The following is a 17,675-nucleotide window of genomic DNA, read 5'->3' as shown; positions in this document are numbered from 1 at the left end:
AAGTCAAGGCAATGGTCTTATTCTATAAGGTCAACATGAGTTTTTTCAAGAAAGGCAGAAATGGACAAGCTTTGATGGACTGGTGGTGGCTTCCCTTACGGAAAAAATATTTGTGTGATCTTAGATATAAAAAGAAATGTACGATGATTGACAGGACTCAGTGGCAAGAGTTGAGCCTATCGTCTTGTATAATACTTTCTCTAATACATCATCATCCTTGGGATTTAGAGGTGTCTGTGTAAAGGGTGAGGTAGAATGGTGGTGGTTCAAGGTTATTTGCTACGTCCTACTGGTTTCTGAGGGTCATTTAATGGTAGAGTGTTTACATTGAAAAAATCCACTAGGAGATGTTTTCAGGGCTTTTGCAGACTGTAGGAAGGTAGGATCTGACTGCATAGATACCCCCACCTTTTTCATGGTGTTTTGCTGGTTTTTGACTAGTCTGACTGGGATCCTGCTATCCAGGACCCCAGTCTATCTGCTTTCTCCTATAAATTGATATGCAAGTACTTTAGGTACACTCCAGATTGGATTATGGGGTACCCTTATCAGTCCCCAGTATATGGTACACCATGTACCCAGGGCATAGGTACCCCAGAGGCCTCCCATGGGCTTAAGCATGAATTGTGCCACCCCTGAGAGGCCATACAATTTGACATGACAAGCCTGCTACAGCAGACTGTGTAAGCTAGTGCTTGCACCACTTACTTAAGATATAGTTTCACCATATCTATTTAAATCACTACACTTAAATACCTATCAGTCACCCCTATGGCAGGTCTTAACAATCCTCAAGGCATGGTGCTGGGTTTTACATGAGAGGCTGACCCTGCATGAGCAGAGCCCCTCTGCAGCCTTTGGAGACCATTCTCCGGGGTTGTCTGTGATGCAGCCAGACATATATGTTTAAATGCATTATAACCTCGCGGTAAATGCTAACTTTAAAACGGCTGCTTAGAAACATGTTGTGTTTGGTGTCAAACTACTTGGAATCATACCTCCCCACCACTAACTGGCGGGGGAGATATGATTCCACCCTTCTGAAGGGACATATGTAGGTCACCGGTATACCCGGTACCAGTTTCTCGACCTGGGCAGCACAACATGGATGCTGCCGGCCACAGACATGATTCTGCTCTCCTGCTGCTGAGCCAAGCTCGCGCAGAGGAAGGCATCCTGCCACAGGGAGGTGTAACCACCTCCCAGACAGGATTTAGTATATTGGGGCTGGGTGGGTGTACTCTTAGAGTGCCAGAAAGTCTGCACTGGGGGCACATTTGGTGTCCCTGTGCATAGTCCAGCTCAGACAAGTTCCAGGAGCCAGTTTCTCCTGCTCTGGCACGAAACTGGACAAAGGACATGGGTGTAGCCACCCCTCTGTCCTGCCCCTTCCCTAGGAGGGTCCACATAATCTTTCCAACCCCTTCCCATGGGTATAAAGTGGGTAACCTGGATACAGGACTTTAGATTTTACCTGGACAAGATTCTGCTAAGAAAAATCCAAGTAATTCGACGGGCTACACAACGCTGGACGATTGATGAATCTCCCTTGGAGTAAAGGAGTTACTCCCTTGCAAAAGCAGGCACCTAAACGCATCTGACAGTTTTGCTTCTCCCAAGCTCCTGAGGACTCCGATGATTTCAGCAACACAGGAGGTGGGTTCCCGAAGGTCTTTGAGGTTGATCTGCCCTCTCAGTGATTCTGAGACCAGTATCCCGTCTGGGGACCGTGCAACCCAAACCCCTGTGCACCGCTTACTTTTGCAGTTGCATATGCTTAGTGACAATTTCTGAGCCTTTGCTTTGGACTCCGTGTAGTCCTGACCCTGAGCAGTATTTGCATTGAAGATTTCCGGCCTCCACTCCACGAGTGTCCTGTGGGCTGGTGCTTTGCAGACTTGTTTGAGGTTTCCTCGTGATCCCTTGTCCGTAGGCCTGTGGGTCCTGGTGAGGGTCACCTTGTTAATTCTTGGGCTTATCTGTTGGCTCCAGAGGTGCCCTGACTCTCCATTGCTTGGGGAGTCCCCTGGACCTTGCTGGTCCACACCGTAATCTGTTTCCTCTGACCACATTGGTTGCAGTTGCCAAGGCTTGTTGGTGCTCAAGCCAGACATCGACCCCTCAGGTCTCGAATTCTTGTGGGACAGTTCACCTCCAGACTTTGGTCATCCTCAACATCTCCTGGCCCCGTGGCTGCAGAGTCAAGCAACCCTTCTTCACTCCTGAAGCACTCGGCATCGGTGGGCATTCGACTACCGAGCCCCTGGTCACCTGAAGTGACCCAGACTCTGTCCCCTCTGCTTTCAGGTTCTTCTCACCTTGAATCCAGGCTTGGATTCCACCGTACATTCATCGCCCTCCTGGCAGCAGGACTTCTTGCAGCTCTCCATTGAAAACGACAAAGGTTTCCGATACCACCTGACCCCTAATCACCAGGCACCTCTGGGATAGGTAACATGGGTACTTCAATACTCACTGGTGGGTCGGCCTTAGAACCTCCTAAGTTCCAAAGGGTTTGCTCGAAGTCCTCAAGCTACTTTACATTCCTTCAAGATTAAGCCTGAAGGCTGCTTTCCAAAGCTACCACTAGGATAGCTTTCCATAAGGTTATCTTTGACCTCAGACATCATAAGGGTTATGTGGCCTGGTACAAGCTACCCACTTCAACTAGTGGACAGCATATACCAACCCACCTTCTCACACAGACTATGCTGAACATTTTCTTACACAGGTTATTCGAATAATGTATAGCATTGGAATTGAACTATCTTTCTGCCTTCTACCTGCTTTGTAATATCTCATCATGTGTTGTCTGCAGTTAGCGTTCTATTTGTAGACATTAAACCGAAAGCAATGCTATTTGACGTATGTGAGGATTTATCAGACTGTTGAGCCTCATTTTGTACCATTTGTTGTTATTTTTTACGCTTCTTTTTATGAGAAAAGTCTACATTGAGGCAAATGACTCTTTCTGAAGACCCACCGGCGCATATTTTGGATTTTCTTATGTATGTGCTGAAGGTCTCTACAACTGCGTTGTCCACCTGTAGCTCGGATTGCACTATGAAATATGTCACTTTGGTGATGCTATGTGTTACTACTAGTTCTCGTGTTCGGCTGCCTGTGTGCAAAGCAGCTTTTCAGGGTATGGAAGGAAGAGCTATGGCAGTCTTTCCCTTCAGTAAACCTGCATTTATTTTCCTTTCATATAACGTAAAGAAAAAGGCCCCCGGCAACTGGGTATGAGTTCCTCTAGGCAGGGAAATCCAATAAGCGAACAGAAACCTAATGTAACTCTTATATATTTGTATTGACCTAAATTCCATTATAACATTTTAACGATAAGGAGGGCGACCCAAGATTGAATATACTCAAACATTATGTTTATTCAAATATCTATAAAGATAGAATTTTAAAATCCAAATTGGCAAATAACAAATTAATAATTTCACATCTACACTTTATTCGCGTCTGCATTCACACTGATCTCATCCAACCTCTAATAAAGTGCGCAGAAGGACGACACTTATTTGAAGAATGCCTTGTAAAAACTGATGCTGCTGGGTATTTCTATAGAATAATATTCCATTGAGAAAGATAATGTGTGGCTTGACACTTTTTATCGTCAATCTACATGCGTTTCAGCAGAGGAGCGCCTGCTTCAGGGAAGCTAATAGAAAAAGAAGGATTGATGGTACCGGCAAATATATATAAAGAAGGATATCTGCCCCACATGAGTATAATGCAAAATGAAAATGGAAAAAGGGTTCTACAATGTTTGTGTCTATTGGCTGGCAAAGTTAAGAAAAACACACCCAGTGCCTTAAGGATGTTGTGAGGAACTGCTTAGAAGAAGAGAATGCAATAAATCCCAAACATCATGTGAGTAGTAGTGCATGAAAAACAGGCACCCAATGTACCAAGGCAGACACCTATTGAAACATGCACACAGCCATAGTGCTGGTCGTTTACAATTTTAACTCTAAGAATCTAGATATGTGATGAAGGGAAGTCAAACAGAACAAACCACAATTGAAATAAGAATCCTGTACCCGTCTCAGGGCTCCAAAACATCCTGGAGAATGATCAGTGGTAGTCTTCCTGATTCAAAGAAGAGGGTCCTGTAGCGACAGGAAGACATTAAACGGCATAATGCATAACTCATGCTCATTAAGTATGTACAGCCAGCAGGAGACACCTAGCCACTAGCAAACAAACAAATGACCATTAGGTGAAAATAAGAGGTGGTGCCTAGATATGAGATTGTTCACACTAACCAAAACGCCCTCTGGCTAAAGCATTGATTAGTTGAAAGTCCGTAAACCATCACGAGAGGCAATGGTGCCCCTGTACACGTGATACACCAAACCACAAAATTACTGTGGAAACATTGTTAATGGAATATGTTTTGTAGCCAGAAGAACTCCCCGGCTTGACAAAGGTAGTATGGCCAAATAAACATCAGCTGCTAACAGCAATACGAACGGTAGATGACCATATCTAAAATGTAAAGAAGAATGCGAAACGGGCACTCAGCTAAAGTGTGTGTTTGGTTAAATTAATCAGAGTATTAGAAAAAGCAAAAAGTTAAGTCGATTTGTACAGCCAGAAAGCGGACCCACCAGATCAGAAGTGTTGAACCCAAAAGTTTAGGTGCATGCTATAACAGTTACATTTGTAGAGAGGAATCGATGTGTATGCTTCTACGGAAAAATAAAGACATGAAGCCTAAATAACGGAACAGAAACTTATTGAAAGTCTGAACAAAGCTTACTACAATTATAGGGGCTGGACTTACATATTGTATGTGCATATGAATAAGAAGTCTAATGTGCAGCAGTGAGGCCTCTGTCTGGCAGAAAGAAGAAGTGCCTGAATAGCCTAGTTATAAAATAGGGTGTAAACGACACGTTGACATATAGAGCATGACACCGCTATGCTGATGACCACGAGGCGGCCATGATGGAATGGTGATGGGTGGCAGTCTAATAAAATATGTGAGCCCCTATGAGGGGAATGCCATGGTAAAGTAGATCCTACACTACTAATAAGGATAGGTCTAGGGTCCCCAGCTTACAAATTTGGGATAGTATGGCCAAGGTGTCTGTCTGTGTTGATGGCATGTTACCAAAGGATATCTTTACTGAGCCCAATTGGGCAACATAGGTACTACTACTAGTAAGGATAATGCTGAGGTCCACAGATAACAAATGTAGGATAGCATGTCAAAGATGTTAGCATGTGTTATAGCGAATGACATGTTCCTAAGGGATTTTCATTATTGAGTCCGTGTGGGTATGTGTTTAGAGTGATAATCCAGTACACTTGTCTCCATTAACAGACTTCCTCTGGGTTATTTCCAGGTTTGTTGTCACTAAAATGAGCCATTTAATATCTGTTGGTTTATGGTTCTTCTCCAAAGAGTGTCTAACAAGAGGACCTAAGAGTTCCTGCATGCGAACAGCAGAGTGATGTTTTGTGAGGCGCGTGGCGAGTGAACGTGCTGATTCGCCTAGATGGCCGAGCTTGCAAGGATTTCAAGATTCTGTCTTTATAGATATTTGAATAAATATAATGTTTTTTGCATAGTCAATTGTTGTGTTGCCCTCCTTATTGTTATCATTATATTTTGGATTTCAGGTCATTACAAATATAGAAAAGATGCCTTATGTTTCTGTTTGCTTATTGCATTTCCCTACCTAGAGGAACTCAAATCAAATTTCAGGGGGGCCCTTTATCTTTACGCTATATAACCTGCAACCTGCCTGCATGAGGTTAAATTTAATCCCAGGTAGTTTGTACTGCCGCTTGAAATATTTTGTAGTCTCTTTGGCTGACCTTAGGTTGTCGCTCTCTAGAATGCTTTAATTTAATTCTTCACTGATTTTTTCACTTTACTAACTTCTCCAGCACAGTTTGGGTGTTCACTCGGATCCTCATGGAGATGCTGCAAACATTTGGGTTCACGGACGAAGAATATGCCTCTTTGTTAGGTAATCAAAGACTCTTTGATTACCAAACTAACATAAACTTGCCAAATAATGAAGATGCCTATAAATTGATCTTACTTAAAAAAAAAAAAATTAAAAGAATTGAACTACATGGGCAAGTCATACTAGAATATTTACGGGCAGGATTTTTACCCCAAGGGATTGGAGTCAGTAATATACAGGGTTATTTGTACAAGTCCACACATTTTTAGAGAGATGGTCCATGATTGCCAATCGCTGTTCTCACGATTTAATGATGCTCATAGTGAAAACAGCAAAGAAACTTGTACAAGCATTACTCCGTGAACTGCTTGAACTAGAAGAAAAGAATAAACAAACTAATGCCTTGGATGAAGCAAAAGAAGTAAGAAGATATAGACAAGGAAGTGGAATCCTATTCTGAATATCTAGTCAAAAGAAAAACAGACAAACTGAGAAAGGATGTTTGATTTGCCACAAAAGAAAGAACCTACCCATACCTAGCTGAGCATTGTTACAGTCAAGGTGAATATCAGGAATCAGATCACATTGGCCAGAATCAAACCACCTGAAAATTCACTGCCTTTTCGGATACCTCTAACTCGCATAATTAGAGCAGTTCACATTATTTCACTTCAGAAGGAGGCAGGATCCCCTTTGAGTTAGGTCAGCCATTTTTAGGCAGACGGGGGGACCCAAAGGCCCTTGGAGATCAAGATATCAACCTAGATACGGGGGCAAATTTTAACAAAACAACAACTATTTTCTGGTGACATGGAATGCACAGTAGTGGAGACCATAAAACAAATACCTATCTTCAGTCTGTCCCACAGACCCCTGGAACCATCCACAATCTCTTTGCTGTCCAAGGGTTTATCTTTTATTCCTCATACCAAGGTCAACGCCTTCAAATTTTTCCAAGACATCATGTGATTCTTTCAGAAAATAAGTTTGCGTAAGTTAGCATTTGTGGCATCATTTTATATTCAGCCTCCATTTTGAGCCATGATCGAAACTAATTTCTGTCTCTCTGCCCCAGCTGAAAGCAGTTGCGATAGTTTTTGTTTCTCCAAGTTTAAGCCTTGCTGTACTAATGAACACACTGTTCTTATTAGTGTATACCTTTCCCACAAGATAGGCCTGCTTCCATCCTTAAGCGGCAGGCGCAGGCAGAGTGACCTTGGCACTGAGATAGCATGTGCCCGATCTCAGGATCGAAACTCATCCTTCTGTATTTCCTTTGTTCACCAGCTACCAATTGAAAATATCCAGTCAGGGCGTGTCTTTATTGGTTCTGAATTGTACATAATGTATCGCCAAGCTTGCCGAAGTCAGTCCCTCTGCAAGAATCTCAGGAGGCTGGTCAGACTGGACTCCGCACTTGTGTACCTGAATAAAATATACTTGGATCAGTGCCTTAAGTTGGCGCTCCAACAGGGACTACATCGGGTGACCCACCCTCGCCTACGGATTGGTGAGGAGGTCAGAGCCATCGTCGGCTCGGGCTGTCGCACCAGGGAGCCCTGCACAAGAGAGTTCCTAAACTCGCAGCTGCCCCATCTGTCTGACAGGTTGGTGCCTCACCCAGCGGTCATCCCGATTGGGGTCCTGACTAGCGAAACCCTTGGATCTGACCGTTTGGTCCGAGGAATCGGCAGTAGAGAATACATTTGTTTGACCTGTGTGCACCAGGTGAGTTTGTTTTGGTTCTTTGTGGATATGGTATAATTTTGATCTGTCTTTGGAACAGTCTGAGAACCAATTTTGGTTTGGATTTGGTAAAGTCTGAGGACCGATTTGGATACAAAGTGTTTGTGTACACTTTCCCAGGCAACATAACGAATTTGGTCCACTTTTGAAAATGCCTGAAATGAGTAACTTTTCAGTTTCTTATTGTCATTGTTGTTCTGCTGATGCTCAATTGGAAGAAAGTCGGCCAGCGCCTCCGAAAGGCACGCCTAACTTTGATATGTATGTAGAACATGGCCTTGGCCCTATTATGTTTAGTACGACATGGCACAAATGTACGAGGGACAATGCAGAGTTGCAGTGGCTGTTAATAGGCACTTTTGATGAACAGAAAATTGGGTTTTTACAGGAGAAGTTGTTTGCGAGAAGAAGTAGACAGTCTATGTTTGATTCCCTCAGAACGTGGCAAAAGGAGGCTAAACAGAGGCGAATAAAAGCAGAGAAAGAGGCCCGGAAGGGGAGAATGCAAACATTGACTCAGAAAGCTATAGCACATGATAGAGAGAAACAAGAGATAGGACTGAACATGAAGATAGGAGGTTTTGATTGAATATTGATACATCTTATGCAGCCAGAGATGAAAATGATGCTTTTGTAGAAGAATTGCTAGATGCTCAACCTCCACCTCCGTATGCCCCGCAGAGGGTATTATCCCGCTCTCCCCCCACAGGCCCAGCTGCCCAGTTCTTCTGTCTCTGCTGTTTCTGCTCCTGTTACTGTTAATCAGACTGTCTTGGCCACGGCACCTCCTGTCCTTTCTTTGTGTTTGTCGCCTGTGGCAACTATGACTGTTAGCATTCCTGCAACACCTATTGCTTTGGCATCTCTTTCGCCAGCCCTTACACCTATGACCCAGCCAGCAGCGACGTTAATGACCACTACTTCTGTTATCACTCCAACTGTGTTCCTCCATTCCCCATCATTACAAAGTGGTGGGACACCAGTACTTGACCCTGACGATAGATACTGGTCAAAATTTAAGGAACGCCTGGGGCGAACGTTGGTGCGATCTGATGTGGGAGATGCAGAGAAACAGGTAGTGGCTAACCAGGCCGCACAGTGGGCCCAAAACCCCATTTATAGTGTGGAGGATGTGTGGAGTGTGATGAAAGATTATGAGTCTTTTGTGCAACAGCATGCCCTTAGCACTTGTCCGCCACTTTGACTGGACTTTGGGAGCAGTGTTTCAATAATGCAGCACCGCAGATTATCTCCGATATTAAAGATCATGTATACGTTGCTGATATGGCTCCTAGTCAAGTATTTGGTAATGTCACGACGCTGGTTGCTTATCGGGGTAGGCTACTTGCGAAGAATCCGACGACAGTATCTCAGTTTCCGATGAGGGAAGTTCACCCCAGAGTTACGGGATCTGCACAGTGTTGTTTCAAGACCGGGGTAGCAGCCTGTTTCCAGGAATAGTGGGTTTATACCCCATGGAAAAGGAGTGAGGTCTTGACCCTTAAAACTAGGTTATCTGACCCTAGGAAAAATCCTACTGCATATTATAAAGAATTGACGGAGGCAGCTTCTTTGACAGTGAGGACGCTTACTGATATCGAAATGGTCTTTGCTTTGTTGGTTCCTGTTCATATATGTGGAGACAGGTACACACACAGGACAACGTTGCTGAATTGGGTGGTACCTGGAATCAAATGAGAGTATGGGACCAGGAAAGGAAGCCTGGTGAGAAGCCTAAGGCATAGATACTTGGTTTTCCTGGCCAAATTATCACTTAAATGAGTTTCCCTTATTCCACCCTGAAAGGTTGATTGGGACAAGCTATTGGCTTGTCATCAGAAGAAAGATGAGAGTGTGCAAGATTTTTTCACCTGGTTTGAAGGTGTGTTCGCAGACTATAGTGCACAAAATTTGTCGATTGAAGGTGGTGTGCGGCTGTTTGTTAATAGATTTGTTTCCAATTTGCTTCCTGAGATTTCGACCCAATTGCAGGTTTCCGAGAGTACTCGGTCCACCTCTTCCCCTTCTGTTATCTTGAATATGGCACAGTATTATGAGCACAGGGAAAAGGAGGAGAAGGAGAAGATGGAAAAGAAGCACAAAGATTTGAAGATGAAGGTGTTGTTACAGCAGGCTTCTATCGGGAATGGTAGAGGATGAGGTGGTATGGCCCAACAGCTTCGACATACTATCAGACCCGGTAATACTGTACCTTTGGGGGTGAATCAGTGTGCCTACTGTAAAGAGGAGGGACACTGGCACAGCGAGTGTCCAGTGCTTTTAAAGAAGGTGGTGGTCCCAAGAGGGTGAGGGTCTCAAGGACATGGTCGTGAAGAGGGTGGCCGGGACAGGGCTCAGACTGCTCAGGTATCTCAGGGTCGTACTGATCAAAACTACTTTGACGACCCTCTGGAAAAACAATATTATCATGATGATTATGATACGGATGAGGTGACCGGGATGTCGTAAAGCTAGGACAGCTGGGGACAGGGTGAGGGACCAGTTTTGATACCTGTAGACCAACGAGGTCCGTACGTTAGTGCAGACGTGCATGGTTCAACTAAGGAGTTTTTGGTGGATACAGGTGCAACAAACAGCTCTATTTCTCGTTCTTTGGTCCCTGGGGAGGCTCTGTTTGGCCATAATAATATTTCGGTAGGATTTTCTCTTGCGTTGACTATTGGTCCTTTCACTGTGGATTGGTCATTTTTGTTGACATCTAATTGTGGAGAAAATGTTATAACTTTGGACTTTTTGAAAAAATTGCATGCTACGATTTATTGCTCCCCCGCCAGCGTCTACATGACGCTAGGTCCTGATGTGGTGTGCGCTAAGCAGTGTCTGTCCACAGATGCGCCCCTCCCTGCTGAATTTAAAGATGAGCCACCCACACTGTGGGCAACGGGCGACACAGATGTGGGTTTGGTGCAGATATTGCCTGTTTTTCTTAGTGTCAAGGAAGATGCTATATTACCCCATATTCCTCAGTACAAGATACTGCAGGCAGGTCAGCAAGCTTTGATGCAAATTGTGCAGCATTTGGAAGAAGGGAGTGATTGAGGAGACGGCTGCTAATGTTTGTAATAGCCCTATTCTTCCTATCATCAAAAGGACACCTTTGGGATCCTCTGATGACCATGCAGATGTTTATCGTTTGTGATTGACTTGCGTGAAGTTAACAAAATAGGGATTCTCCAGTTTCTGGTGGTCCCTGACATTACAACACTCTTGAAAATGATTTCTTCTTCTGCTACATTATTTTCTGTCATTGACTTGAAAAAATCAACGTAAACAGTATCCCCCACCTAATATTTATAAAAGTAGGTAATATATCCAGACCAATATATGCCCCACACCACTTTTAATTTTCAATAATTTATTATCAAAAACATACATACATATCTTTCTTTTTTGTTTTTCATTTCTTTTGTCAAAGTTTGTTCTAAAAGACACACTTATACCGTATACATATAATAAACAATCCACAGCATTGCGTATCAATAGAAGAAGAGCCCTAAATCTATACTAAAAGACCATACAATGGCTTACATGTCTCCAAAATAACAAACACACAAAGATCATGTGAAAAGAGAGAAAAGCAATACAATAAAGCACACAACTACATTAAACATAAACACAATGTTAAATACAGAACAAAAGAAAGAACCTACCCATACCTAGCTGAGCATTGTTACAGCCAAGGTGAATATCAGGAATCAGATCACATTGGCCAGAATCAAACCACCTGAAAATTCACTGCCTTTTCGGATACCTCTAACTCGCATAATTAGAGCAGTTCACATTATTTCACTTCAGAAGGAGGCAGGATCCCCTTTGAGTTAGGTCAGCCATTTTTAGGCAGACGGGGGGACCCAAAGGCCCTTGGAGATCAAGATATCAACCTAGATACGGGGGCAAATTTTAACAAAACAACAACTATTTTCTGGTGACATGGAATGCACAGTAGTGGAGACCATAAAACAAATACCTATCTTCAGTCTGTCCCACAGACCCCTGGAACCATCCACTATCTCTTTGCTGTCCAAGAGTTTATCTTTTATTCCTCATACCAAGGTCAACGCCTTCAAATTTTTCCAAGACATCATGTGATTCTTTCAGAAAATAAGTTTGCTTAAGTTAGCATTTGTGGCACCATTTTATATTCAGCCTCCATTTTGAGCCATGATCGAAACTAATTTCTGTCTCTCTGCCCCAGCTGAAAGCAGTTGCGATAGTTTTTGTTTCTCCAAGTTTAAGCCTTGCTGTACTAATGAACACACTGTTCTAATTAGTGTATACCTTTCCCACAAGATAGGCCTGCTCCCATCCTTAAGCGGCAGGCGCAGGCAGAGTGACCTTGGCACTGAGATAGCATGTGCCCGATCTCAGGATCGAAACTCATCCTTCTGTATTTCCTTTGTTCACCAGCTACCAATTGAAAATTTCCAGTCAGGGCGTGTCTTTATTGGTTCTGAATTGTACATAATGTATCGCCAAGCTTGCCGAAGTCAGTCCCTCTGCAAGAATCTCAGGAGGCTGGTCAGACTGGACTCCGCACTTGTGTACCTGAATAAAATATACTTGGATCAGTGCCTTAAGTTGGCGCTCCAACAGGGACTACATCGGGTGACCCACCCTCGCCTACGGATGGGTGAGGAGGTCAGAGCCATCGTCGGCTCGGGCTGTCGCACCAGGGAGCCCTGCACAAGAGAGTTCCTGAACTCGCAGCTGCCCCATCTGTCTGACAGGTTGGTGCCTCACCCAGCGGTCATCCCGATTGGGGTCCTGACTAGCGAAACCCTTGGATCTGACCGTTTGGTCCGAGGAGTCGGCAGTAGAGAATACATTTGTTTGACCTGTGTGCACCAGGTGTGTTTGTTTTGGTTCTTTGTGGATATGGTATAATTTTGATCTGTCTTTGGAATGGTCTGAGAACCAATTTTGGTTTGGATTTGGTAAAGTCTGAGGACCGATTTGGATACAAAGTGTTTGTGTACACTTTGCCAGTCAACATAACGAATTTGGTCCACTTTTGAAAATGCCTGAAATGAGTAACTTTTCGGTTTCTTATTGTCATTGTTGTTCTGCTGATGCTCAATTGGAAGAAAGTCGGCCAGCGCCTCCGAAAGGCACGCCTAACTTTGATATGTATGTAGAACATGGCCTTGGCCCTATTATGTTTAGTACGACATGGCACAAATGTATGAGGGACAATGCCGAGTTGCAGTGGCTGTTAATAGGCACTTTTGATGAACAGAAAATTGGGTTTTTACAGGAGAAGTTGTTTGCGAGAAGAAGTAGACAGTCTATGTTTGATTCCCTCAGAACGTGGCAAAAGGAGGCTAAACAGAGGCGAATAAAAGCAGAAAAAGAGGCCCGGAAGGGGAGAATGCAAACATTGACTCAGAAAGCTATAGCACATGATAGAGAGAAACAAGAGATAGGACTGAACATGAAGATAGGAGGTTTTGATTGAATATTGATACATCTTATGCAGCCAGAGATGAAAATGATGCTTTTGTAGAAGAATTGCTAGATGCTCAACCTCCACCTCCGTATGCCCCGCAGAGGGTATTATCCCACTCTCCCCCCACAGGCCCAGCTGCCCAGTTCTTCTGTCTCTGCTGTTTCTGCTCCAGTTACTGTTAATCAGACTGTCTTGGCCACGGCACCTCCTGTCCTTTCTTTGTGTTTGTCGCCTGTGGCAACTATGACTGTTAGCATTCCTGCAACACCTATTGCTTTGGCATCTCTTTCGCCAGCCCTTACACCTATGACCCAGCCAGCAGCGACGTTAATGACCACTACTTCTGTTATCACTCCAACTGTGTTCCTCCATTCCCCGACATTACAAAGGGGTGGGACACCAGTACTTGACCCTGACGATAGATACTGGTCAAAATTTAAGGAACGCCTGGGGCGAACGTTGGTGCGATCTGATATGGGAGATGCAGAGAAACTGGTAGTGGCTAACCAGGCCACACAGTGGGCCCAAAACCCCATTTATAGTGTGGAGGATGTGTGGAGTGTGATGAAAGATTATGAGTCTTTTGTGCAACAGCATGCCCTTAGCACTTGTCCGCCACTTTGACTGGACTTTGGGAGCAGTGTTTCAATAATGCAGCACCGCAGATTATCTCCGATATTAAAGATCATGTATACGTTGCTGATATGGCTCCTAGTCAAGTATTTGGTAATGTCATGACGCTGGTTGCTTATCGGGGTAGGCTACTTGCGAAGAATCCGACGACAGTATCTCAGTTTCCGATGAGGGAAGTTCACCCCAGAGTTACGGGATCTGCACAGTGTTGTTTCAAGACCGGGGTAGCAGCCTGTTTCCAGGAATAGTGGGTTTATACCCCATGGAAAAGGAGTGAGGTCTTGACCCTTAAAACTAGGTTATCTGACCCTAGGAAAAATCCTACTGCATATTATAAAGAATTGACGGAGGCAGCTTCTTTGACAGTGAGGACGCTTACTGATATCGAAATGGTCTTTGCTTTGTTGGTTCCTGTTCATATCTGGAGACAGGTACACACACAGGACAACGTTGCTGAATTGGGTGGTACCTGGAATCAAATGAGAGTATGGGACCAGGAAAGGAAGCCTGGTGAGAAGCCTAAGGCATAGATACTTGGTGGCCAAATTATCATTTAAATGAGTTTCCCTTATTCCACCCTGAAAGGTTGATTGGGACAAGCTATTGGCTTGTCATCAGAAGAAAGATGAGAGTGTGCAAGATTTTTTCACCTGGTTTGAAGGTGTGTTCGCAGACTATAGTGCACAAAATCTGTCGATTGAAGGTGGTGTGCGGCTGTTTGTTAATAGATTTGTTTCCAATTTGCTTCCTGAGATTTCGACCCAATTGCAGGTTTCCGAGAGTACTCGGTCCACCTCTTCCCCTTCTTTTATCTTGAATATGGCACAGTATTGTGAGCACAGGGAAAAGGAGGAGAAGGAGAAGAAGGAAAAGAAGCACAAAGATTTGAAGATGAAGGTGTTGTTACAGCAGGCTTCTATCGGGAATGGTAGAGGATGAGGTGGTATGGCCCAACAGCTTCGACATAGTATCAGACCCGGTAATACTGTACCTTTGGGGGTGAAACAGTGTGCCTACTGTAAAGAGGAGGGACACTGGCACAGCGAGTGTCCGGTGCTTTTAAAGAAGGTGGTGGTCCCAAGAGGGTGAGGGTCTCAAGGACATGGTCGTGAAGAGGGTGGCCGGGACAGGGCTCAGACTGCTCAGGTATCTCAGGGTCGTACTGATCAAAACTACTTTGACGACCCTCTGGAAAAACAATATTATCATGATGATTATGATACGGATGAGGTGACCGGGATGTCTTAAAGCTAGGACAGCTGGGGACAGGGTGAGGGACCAGTTTTGATACCTGTAGACCAACGAGGTCCGTACGTTAGTGCAGACGTGCATGGTTCAACTAAGGAGTTTTTGGTGGATACAGGTGCAACAAACAGCTCTATTTCTCGTTCTTTGCTCCCTGGGGCGGCTCTGTTTGGCCATAATAATATTTCGGTAGGATTTTCTCTTGCGTTGACTATTGGTCCTTTCACTGTGGATTGGTAATTTTTGTTGACATCTAATTGTGGAAAAAATGTTATAACTTTGGACTTTTTGTAAAAATTGCATGCTACGATTTATTGCTCCCCCGCCAGCGTCTACATGACGCTAGGTCCTGATGTGGTGTGCGCTAAGCAGTGTCTGTCCACAGATGCGCCCCTCCCTGCTGAATTTAAAGATGAGCCACCCACACTGTGGGCAACGGGCGACACAGATGTGGGTTTGGTGCAGATATTGCCTGTTTTGCTTAGTGTCAAGGAAGATGCTATATTACCCCATATTCCTCAGTACAAGATACTGCAGGCAGGTCAGCAAGCTTTGATGCAAATTGTGCAGCATTTGGAAGAAGGGAGTGATTGAGGAGACGACTGCTAATGTTTGTAATAGCCCTATTCTTCCTATCATCAAAAGGACACCTTTGGGATCCTCTGATGACCATGCAGATGTTTATCGTTTGTGATTGACTTGCGTGAAGTTAACAAAATAGGGATTCTCCAGTTTCTGGTGGTCCCTGACATTACAACACTCTTGAAAATGATTTCTTCTTCTGCTACATTATTTTCTGTCATTGACTTGAAAAAATCAACGTAAACAGTATCCCCCACCTAATATTTATAAAAGTAGGTAATATATCCAGACCAATATATGCCCCACACCACTTTTAATTTTCAATAATTTATTATCAAAAACATACATACATATCTTTCTTTTTTGTTTTTCATTTCTTTTGTCAAAGTTTGTTCTAAAAGACACACTTATACCGTATACATATAATAAACAATCCACAGCATTGCGTATCAATAGAAGAAGAGCCCTAAATCTATACTAAAAGACCATACAATGGCTTACATGTCTCCAAAATAACAAACACACAAAGATCATGTGAAAAGAGAGAAAAGCAATACAATAAAGCACACAACTACATTAAACATAAACACAACGTTAAATACAGTGTGTAAGGAAAACACAAAAAATCACAGAATAAATACAGAAAATGACAAAAGAAGTGCGCCGATGCGCATTTCGGAAGTACCGTGTACTTTTTTAAATCCTTCATCAGAGCGCAGGATTCACCATTATTAAGTAGTGGTAAGAAAGGCCATCTGTTATTATGGTACTTTATCCAAATATTGTAACTCAGCAGGGCTCTAAATATTGTAAAGCACAAGTCTGTGGGGGAAAACAAACAATGAATATTCATATACTTATGTTCATTTAAAGATGCCTATTAATATGGAGCAAGATCAATAGCCCAGATGCCGATGTCCGAGAGTTGCGCAATATAGGAAAAGAAGACCATCACCTAGAATATGGAAAATAGTGATGCCAGAAAAACCTAATAGTGTGAGGTATATAGAAACATAACACCAAAGAAGAAACCAGGCAAGAAAAGTGTATCAAAAAAGAATCAAGGATTAAAAGAGAAAAAAATAATTTTGACAAACTGTCACAGCAGTTCCTGATTCAGGAAAAACCAAGATTCTGGAGATGATAATGGGTCGTCACATGTAAGAACCATTCCACAGATAATTCTATATGATGACTAATGTTCTGGTGGTTCTAAATCCTAAAACATAATAATTAAAGGCATTATATCTCTATCGGGGTTCCTATATTTTAATGGATCTTCATAGGTCGCTGCTTTTGTCTTAAGGAAATTTTCCCAGCCTGAAGAAATACTGGATTAAATAACCAAGGAAACCTACATATGTCTATGATACTTTGTGCTTACTCGCTTGTCTTTATTTTGACCTATGAAGCCTACTGTTTTTACGTGTGCTAGGGATTTGCTGTGGTAGGTCGCAAAAACTGTTGTACACACATGAAGATGATGCACCTGGGGTTCTTCGGAGAGGGGAAACAGACCTCAACCCAGTCCTGAAGGTGGTGCAATAAATATATCGGGGAAAAGAAAATAATTCCAATAATCATGGCAGGGCAGGCAGTGCTGAAAGAGAGTGGATGGAGTACTCATAAATTAACCTTCCCATGTACTATGCCAGTGGCCAAGCAAGATCAATAATTCAAGCAGACTTACTTATTTATCAAAAGAATGCAAGTCTGTAGATAGTACTTTAGTCTTGTGGTGCTCTAATTCTCCAGCCCAAGTTCGAAAATCCACACTTCCATATATAGATCTACAGATAGGAAAAATATATCTAGGATAAGGTATGAACTGCGTTGCAGAGAAAAGCCTTTATAGCCCCTTTCGCATCTTGAAACAACAGACCACTTACAAGAGTTTTGTAGGCTATTAAGTTCCCGCCGTCATAATGGGACGAGTTCATGTTAAAAAAATAATGTCCAGAATCTGCAGATAATAAAGCGATCCTCATGGCTAAATTCACTTGAACTCTATATCTATTCACTGTGATTTTCTCTTATTGTCTGTTGTCTATGTATATTGTACTTTGCCT

Source organism: Triturus cristatus, chromosome 4_1 (genome assembly GCF_964204655.1).
Source record: "Triturus cristatus chromosome 4_1, aTriCri1.1, whole genome shotgun sequence".
NCBI lineage: Eukaryota > Metazoa > Chordata > Amphibia > Caudata > Salamandridae > Triturus > Triturus cristatus.
This window is presented reverse-complemented; position numbering follows the sequence as displayed.